General features: G+C 37.9%; 1 pseudogene; it reads right to left on the bottom strand.

Annotated features, from left to right (window-relative positions):
- Positions 1-1,815: 1,815 nt before the first annotated feature.
- Positions 1,816-2,727, bottom strand: LOC121171328 (annotated as a pseudogene).
- Positions 2,728-8,829: the final 6,102 nt, after the last annotated feature.

Below are 8,829 nucleotides of genomic sequence, written 5' to 3'. Positions count from 1 at the left end.
ACTGCAGTAATACTAACAACTGAAGGAGATAAAAATCCAAGGATTCTTCATTTAGAAAAGAGATTTTAAGTCACATGTCACTGAATTAAAGTCTCTAAAATTAAAACTTAATAAATAAAAGATGGCCATGTAGAAGAGAAGAGGTTCTGCCTGGTGTGGACATGGATGCTGGGGACTGATCCAAATCTGGCCATTAACTGAAATACCGTATGTCTCTCCAAAGAGAAAGTTGAGCTTTTGCCCTTCTGGCCCAGGACTGCCTAGCCGATTTACACTGAAGAACAAAGGTCTCTCTCAACTTTGAACTAGTTCCAAGAAACCGCAGCTCTTTAAAAAATAAGGACAAGTGATTCGATGCATGCTGATGAAAGTACTTTGGCTGCAGCCCTGCCTGCACAAAGATATAGGTACACATAGTTGGAGCTGCATAAAAGTATGTGGAGTGCTTATGTACTGATCAGTGGTTTTTTGACCTCAATTATGTCCAGATACACAACCTGCCAATCAGCAATTCAAATATCTATGCACAAAGCCAGGGAATGCTCACTTAGTTTAAAGCAGGGATTCTCAAAGTGTGGGTTCCGTGCCCATCAGCAGGAATATCACCTGGGAACCAAGATATGCCAGTGTTGGGGCTCTGGGATTAAGGCCTAGCAATTAGTGTTTCAAAAATCATTGGTTTGGAGACAGATATGTGAAAGCACTAATGGGAAACAATTCAAACTGTTTTGCTTCGTTCAACTGTGGTAAACCAGGGTACTAAGTCAAAGTAAAATGTCAATGGTTTTATTTTAAAATATCTACCACCATTTTCTCAAATATGCCTCTTTTTAAATTTATTCTAAACAAACTGGCAACAAAAGTGATGCATTAGCAGCCTAAGAAAACACACTCTGCAAGCTCTGAGCCTGAATTTAGTCTCAAACACCCCTCTGTACAGTGATTTTGCTGCAACACACCATACCTAGAGAAAGGCACAGTGTATTTCTCAACTAATTGAATCCAATGACTAGTCTAGAACTTATTTTCCATATCTATTCATTTATTCATTTGAAAGAGTTAAAGAAACAGTGGAAGAAACAGACTTCTTCCATCTAGTGGTTTAGTCCCTAGATGGCCAAAATAGTTAGGGCTGGGCCAGACAGAGGCTAAAAAACCAGGAACCTCTCCCAGGTCTCCGTGCAGGTGACAGGGGTCTGAGCACTTGTGCCTTCTTCCCTGTTTTTCACAGGTACGTTAGCGGGGAGCTGGATCAAAAGTGGAACAGCCAAGACTTGAACCAAGGCCTAGATGGGATGCTGGCAATGTAGGCAATGACTTTATCCACAGCTTCACAGTGTCAGGCTCACAGAATTTATTTTGTATTGTTAAGTTTGAGTTTTACATTTAGTTAGATAAGAAATTTTCCTCAGCTATCACTGATATTGCGGAAAACTCAAAAACTTTCCGTTAGTGACTTTGGAAAAAAAAAAAAAGACAAACACCAAATTCGTATATTGGCTGGTAAAAGAAATGCAGAATGTAAAAAAAAAAAAAGAAAAAAAAAAGAAGCAATGGATCAAGTCATTAATGAGAAAGCTACCCAATTAGACAAGAACATATGACTGGGATCACCCCAAGTGGCATCTCTTTCTGAAAAGTGGGAATCTCAGTAGAAAAAAAAAAAAGCAGCCCAGGAGGTTACTGCTTTATCTGAGGAACTGTAAGGCTAAATCTGTTGAGCAAAAAGGGCGTACATGCACGAGCATGTGTGTGTATGTGTGAAAGAGCAAGAAGAGCTGATGGAATCTAGGCTCAAATTGCTTCCAAATGCAATCAGTAGGCCATGCCGTTGATTCTAACATCATGGCAATGCTCTGTAATGTGCACTATCACTGCTTTTCTCTAGCTGAAGAGAAAGTATCCCAGCCAGGCACCTGCTGCCACTGCAATGCAGAGGTGCCTACTTACTATAGGACAAGAAGTAGAACATAAGGAAGTAGTGAACCACCACTTGAATGAAAGGCAGCATTGTCTTTGGGAGGTGAGGAAAACTCAGCATCTGCTGCCTAACAGCTATATGTATCTCCAAAAGGATAGTTCTATTTGGTCCAGGGACAGGCATGGAACTATGTTGGATGCTGAAATGTGACTTATGGAATCAGTTTTGGCAGGGAGCTAGATCAAGGATTCTAGAGTCTCAGGCTGCATGGAATCGTTCATAGAACACTGCTAGTAGAAACACTGCAGGGCCCAGTGCGATAGCACAGTGGTTAAAGTCCTCACCTTCAACGTGCCAGGATCCCATGTGGGTGCTGGTTCTAATCCTGGCAGTTCCACTTCCCATCCAGGTCCCAGCTTGTGGCCTGGGAAAGCAGTCAAAGACAACCCAAGCCTTGGGACCCTGCACCCAATTGGGAGACCCAGAAGAGCTCCTGGCTTTGGATTGGCTCAGCTCCAGCCATTGCGGTCACTTGGGGAGTGAGTCATCGGACGGAAGATCTTCCTTTCTGTCTCTCCTCTGTATATGTTTCAAAAGTAAATAAATAAATAAATAAATAAATAAATCTTTTTAAAAAAAGAAATACTGCAAAATAGCTCCAGCAATTTCTCAGGCTGTATTGACCAACAAACTAGAAAATAATATTGCACACTCTTACAGTAAAAGGTGAAGGCCACAGGCATAATCACCATCATGTTGTCTCCTCCACCATGGGAGTGCAAAGCTGAGGAGGGCAGGTGGCTCATACTGCAGAAACGATTCCTTTGCCCAGGAAAAGTTTAGAATCAGCAGAAGGATCTCTTCCTAGGTGGAGTCCAGCCAGCCTCTTCAATGCCTTCCTCTTAGAACCCTAATCCTATACCCCACAGGACTCTGCATATGCCTCTCACTTCACAGGAAAATTTCTTAATAATAATATTTTGACCAATAACATGGATACAATTAATTCCCACTCCTAGTGAAATAACCAATATTTATCTCTAAAAAATTGTGATTTTTTTTTTATCCTCAGCATTTTGAAAGTTCACAGCATTTTAATATTTTAGTTAATTTCCAATTTAAGAGTCATCTCTCCGATTTTGGAATATTTGCTATATATTTCTTTTTTCTGTATCTTATAACAGTTTAAAATATTTTCAATTTTTAAAAAATTTTTTATTATTCTCCATGATATATATTTGTGGGTATAGGGTATCCCATCTTGCCCTCCTTCCCTGTTTTCCTCCCCCACCATTTTCCCCCAATATTATAGTAGTATAGTACTCTAGAAACAGTTACAAGTTTACTATTCTTCCTTTTTAGGTATATCATAGCATTTTAGGTATAAACAAAAACAAATTGTAGACTCATGTTGGCAAGGTATATGAAACTCTTTCACTTGTGTCCATCCTCCTTTTATTTGGAAGCAGAAATACTAACGCAATATATCTTCACACTGTGGTATGGTAGTCTCCAGTATACAGTTCATCTACGAGAATATATGTATATACTTATTCAACTATACATCTATTTGTTTTGTTTCGCGTGACTGTTGCCTTAGATCAGATCATATGATACTTCTTTTGGGAATGTCTTATTTCACTGAGCATATTGGCCTCAAGTAGGGACCATTGCATAGATGTACTGTGGTTTCTTTATCCACTCTTTATGGGCATCTGGGTTTTCATTTCTTTGCTATTGTGCTTCTATAAATATAGGGTTGTATGTCACTTTCTCATATCCACATTTCACTTCATTTGGATATATTCCCAGGAGTGGGATAGCTGGGTCATAAGTCAGATTTTCACTTCTCTTAGCATTCTCCATAATGACTTCCACAGTGGCTGCAACGGCCTATACTCCCACTAACAGTGCAGAAGGGTACCTTTTTCCCCATATCCACGCTAGCAGGTATTGTTATTAGGTTTCCAAATGTTGGCTATTCTTACCAGAATTAGGTGGAATCTCAAAGTGGTTTTATTTGCATTTATCTAAAAGCTAGGGATCCTTAGCATTTTTTCTTATGTCTATTAGTCATTTGAATGGGTTCTTTGGAAAATTCCTGTTTATTTCCTTCTCCCATTTCTTAACAAGAATATTAGTTTTGCTGTTGTCATTTGGGGTCAATATTCTGAACATTTTTATATTCCAGGAATCACAATTTTTAAGAAAAGTATTTATTTGAAAGTTAGAGTGAGAAAAAGAGGGAGAAACAAAGACCATCTATCCTGTGGTTCTCTCATTCAAATGGTGACAATGGCCTAGGCTATGCCAGAATGAAGTCAGGAGCTTCTTCTGGCTCTCCCACATGAGTGGGAGAGGCACTTGGGCCATCTTACACTGGTTTCCCATTAGCTGGGAGCTGGAACCCAAATGAAGCACCTGGAGCTTGAATCAATGCCCGTATGGGATGAAAGAGTCATGCGAGGCAGATTAACCTGCCTTGCCATGATGTGGGACCCCAGTAATCAAATTTTTAATTTCAAGTAGATCTTCAGTGATCTTTGTTTTTTTATCCTCATTCATCTTCTTGTTTCACGCATACAAATTACTTTGTGTACCTCCTTCAAGTTTTCATCTGCTCCCAAATTTATATCTTCCTTTAGAAGTGTTTTCATCTTAATATTTTTCTTTATGGGAAAGTTCCTCCTCCTGCAATTTCCAAAGATTCCTGGCTGTTAATTCACAAAAGCTGACAATTATTGGGGGGGTGGGGGGTGCTTGTAGCAAAGAAGTTAAAGCTGCCACCTGTAGCGGCAGCATCCTATATGGGTGCCAGTTCTTGTCTCTGCCACTCCACTTCCAATCCAGCTCCCTGATAATGTCTTAGGAAAAGCAATAGAAGATGGTCCAAGTACTTGGGCCCCTACCATCTACATAGAAGAGCTAGATGAAGCTCCTGGCTGCTGAAATTGGCTTAGGTCACCCTTAGCCAAGGGCAGATTTTTCGCCCTCTCTCCCTATGACTTTTAAATAAATAAATCTTTAAATTAAAAAAAAAAAAAAACCTGGTATTTAAGACTCATTCTGTGTGTCAAATTGATTAGATTGCTGAGAGAGTCCAGACACTGGTCAAACATTCTGAGTGTGTCGATAAGAAAATTTTTAGATGAGATTAGTATTTGAAAATGTAGATCAATAAAGACTCTTACCCTCTTGATAAGCCGTATGTAATAAATACAACATCTGAATGTATCAACAAGGCTAAATAAGAGGAATCTTGTGCTTGGGTTTTTGAACTTTGACCTTCCAGGCCTTCAGATTTGGATGAAATATCAGTTCTCTGTTGTCATTTAAAAATTATTATTTTCTGGGCCTAACTTGGTAGGTAGCCTAGTATCTAAAAATTCTCGTCTTGTATGTGCCAAGATCCTATTTGGGCACTGGTTCATATCCTGGCTGCTTCACTTCTGTTCCAACTTTCTGCTTGTGGCCTGAGAAAGCAGTCGAGGACGGCCCAAAGCCTTTGGACCCTGCACCCATGTGAGAGACCCGGAAGAAGCTCCAGGCTCCTGGCTTCAGATCAGCTCATCAGTTGGCCATTGCAGCCACTTGGGGAGTGAATCAGCAGATGGAAGATCTTCCTCTCTTTCTCTCCTCCTCTCTGTATATCACTTTCGAATAAAAGTAAATAAAATTTTTAAAAAATTAAAAATGATTCTTTTGTATTCTAGAACTCATTGAAAATCCTTATCTGAAATGTTATTTTTTATCTTTTCATTTTTATATTCTAATCCCCCTTTCAAATAGCTTTATTACTACATGAATACTGCTTCTTGAGGGAAAAGAAAAAAATACGTGATCATTTGATACAATTAACAAAATAAGCATATTAGGAATGTTTGGGCTTACAGAACAAAAAATACGTTGAAAGAAGGAATTCTTTATATTATTCCTAATCTTTTCTGACAAAATTACCATGCATCCTGTATGACTTTTAATGTTTTTGCAAGATGCCAAGACTATGCCTTTATAGCAGGATCCAAGATGGCTGAAGAAAAACTTCCAACCAAGAATAATGCATGCAGCAAAACTTTTAACAATGAAGGAGAAATGTGGTATTCTCCAGATAAGCAAAAACAGATAATTTACCACCATGCCAGGTTAGTCTTGTAAGAAATTCTGAAGAATGACCTACAGTAGAAGGAAATACCATGAGGGGTTGGTGAAGTGGCTCAACCGGCTAATCTTCTACTCTGCAGCACTGGTATCCCATACTGACACCAGTTCTAGCCCCAGTGATTCCACCATCAATCCAGCTCCCTGCCTGTGTTCTAGGAAAATGGTGGAGGATGGCTCAGGTCCTTGGGACTCTGCACTCGAAAGGAAGATCCAAGAGAAGCTCCTGGCCCCTGGCTTTGGATGAGCTCAGCTCCAACTGTTGCAGCCTTTTGGGGAAGGAACCAGTATATGGCAGATCTTTCTCTTTCTGTCTTTCCATCTCTCTGCAAATTTATCTTTGAAATAAAATTTAGAAATATATATTCTTTATGAAATTGTTGCATCAAAGTATAACTATATGGTGATATATGATTAAATTGGGACAAACAGGTGTTGCATACATGGTCATAGAATAATATGACAAGAGACATATGATCTTTGACAAAAAGCTAAGGGAAGATATATTATGTTTAGATTTATTTTGGTAATTATTTCCTTACCAGTGGCATTGAATTTTTTAATACATGCAAAAGTTATTTCCTTTACTGTGAATTAGTGTTTTTATTTCCTACTAGATTAATGTATTCATAAATTTTATTTTAATAAATTCTAGACTTCTTATTTTTATAAAGTTATAATGCCCCTCCCAAAAGGAGAATTTCATATACAAACTATACTGACTTAGTGAAAAATAATTAAAAATTAAAAACAATAAAAAGGAGATGGGTTTTACGTGGTGGTTCAACAGGCTAATCCTTGCCCTGTGGCACTGGCATCCCATACGACACAGGGCACAGGTTCTAGTACTGGTTGGACCATTTCCAATCCATGTTCATGTTTATGGCCTGAGAAAGCAGTGGAAAATGGCCTACATCCTTCAGACCCTGCATCCTTGTGAGAGGCTCAGAAGAAACTCCAGGTTTCCAGCTTCTGTTCAGCCCAACATTGGCTGTTGTGGCCATTTGGTGAGTGAATTAGTGGATGGGAGGCCTTCTCTATTTCTCCTTTTTACAAATCCATCTTTCAAATAAAGAAAAATAAATCTTAAAAAAATAAAAATGGGAAAAAAGAAGAAAGAGAAAAAGAGGAGAAAAGATCATTCACAGGCATGGATATGTGTGTTTCTACCTATGAATGTGTCATTGGTTTTTTTCTGTAGTACTGGCAGGAACAGGGCTACTATAAATGGAGGTTTTGTTGGCAGCAAAAGTTGTAAAAAATGAACAGATACACTGACAAATGGAGACTTTAGATGAATCTAATCTCTGCACTTGGGGATAGTATGAAACATGGTAGAAGTTAGTTTACAGATGGAGAGGAAAATGATGCTATTGGTTACAAAACAATAGTGTTTTCCTGGCTTTGAGTTACAGATATGGCAAGACTGTAGTTATGGCTAAATACAAATGTCTATTTCACAGTGCCACCTAAGAAGTAAAGCAGTATCATTCCTTACGTGAGATTATATATACTCCCCTTCCTGGCAGATTCACCACTGATCAAAACACCTTCTCTCCTCCATATTTCCTAATGACCAGTGACAAACATGTTATTCTGGTCTTCTCTTCCCCTCTATTTACAAGTATAGATGTCCACCCATATCCATGAGGGCTTTTTTGCAGAACTACTCTGCTTATCAAAATACACTCTACTAAAGTTCCTTATTCATGACAGTATAGAATTTGCATATAATTTACATGCATCCTCTAGATTACTTATAACACTTCACACACTATAAATGCCATGTAAATAGTTGTTATACTTATTGCTTATGGAATACTGACAAGTAAATGCTCATTATGAATCCAACTATCATAGACCTAAATACATAGCACAGACAACCAATAATATAACATATACATATATTTATATGACATATATAAGGAAATCTATATTTATATAGATTAAAATATTTCATATATGTGTATATATATATATATATATATATATATATATACACATATATATATATAAACCCACAATTAGTTTAATCTGAGGTTTTAGTACTTGCAGTTAGAGATGGCCAGCTGTACTTCCCCTCTTCATCTCAGACTATCCTGAAAATCCTCCTAAAATATCTGACTGTGTGGTGTCTTTCTATCTGGATGGTTATATAATTCTGAATTTCAATCATTCCTTATTCATCAGATTCTAGGTAAGAATAAGCATTGTGAACAACTAAAACCACATTTCCAAACAAAAAAAATGAGGTCTTGGTTTAGGTACAAAACCACACAGTGGTTCAAAATTTCTCTGGTCCATGTTAGACAAAGAAAATTAATGCATTATTTTCAGTGGTCCTTGCCTGAGAGGTCAGAACTAGCATTTCCTGGCATATCTCACAGAGTGCTTGCACTTTAAAACTGAAAGTATCCTAAGAGTACACATTTTGCAGATAAAAACCTGAAGTTCAGACATTGCAATTTGCCCACACTAAGACACATAGTTTGTCAAAAAATTTGGATCCCTTGTCCTCTTCCTTTTATATTTAATTATTTTCCATAGTAACAGAATTATAGTAGTAGCCAACCTTCTATTGTTATTAAATTGCAATCTTATATTTACCTTCACAGCAGCACCAAGAGAGTATTATCATTCCCATTTGACAGATCAGCAAGCTGATGTAAAGAGAGACAAAATTATCTGCCCAAGATCACATAGTAATTTGCAGACCTGGAATTGAAAATCAAATGATATGGCTCTAGAAT

The sequence above is a fragment of the Ochotona curzoniae genome, unplaced genomic scaffold (genome assembly GCF_017591425.1).
Source record: "Ochotona curzoniae isolate NIBS_2020 unplaced genomic scaffold, NIBS_Ocur_1.0 contig_1274, whole genome shotgun sequence".
Taxonomy (NCBI): Eukaryota; Metazoa; Chordata; class Mammalia; order Lagomorpha; family Ochotonidae; genus Ochotona; species Ochotona curzoniae.
The sequence above is the reverse complement of the archived record's forward strand: the minus strand, read 5'-3'. Positions and strand labels throughout refer to the sequence as shown.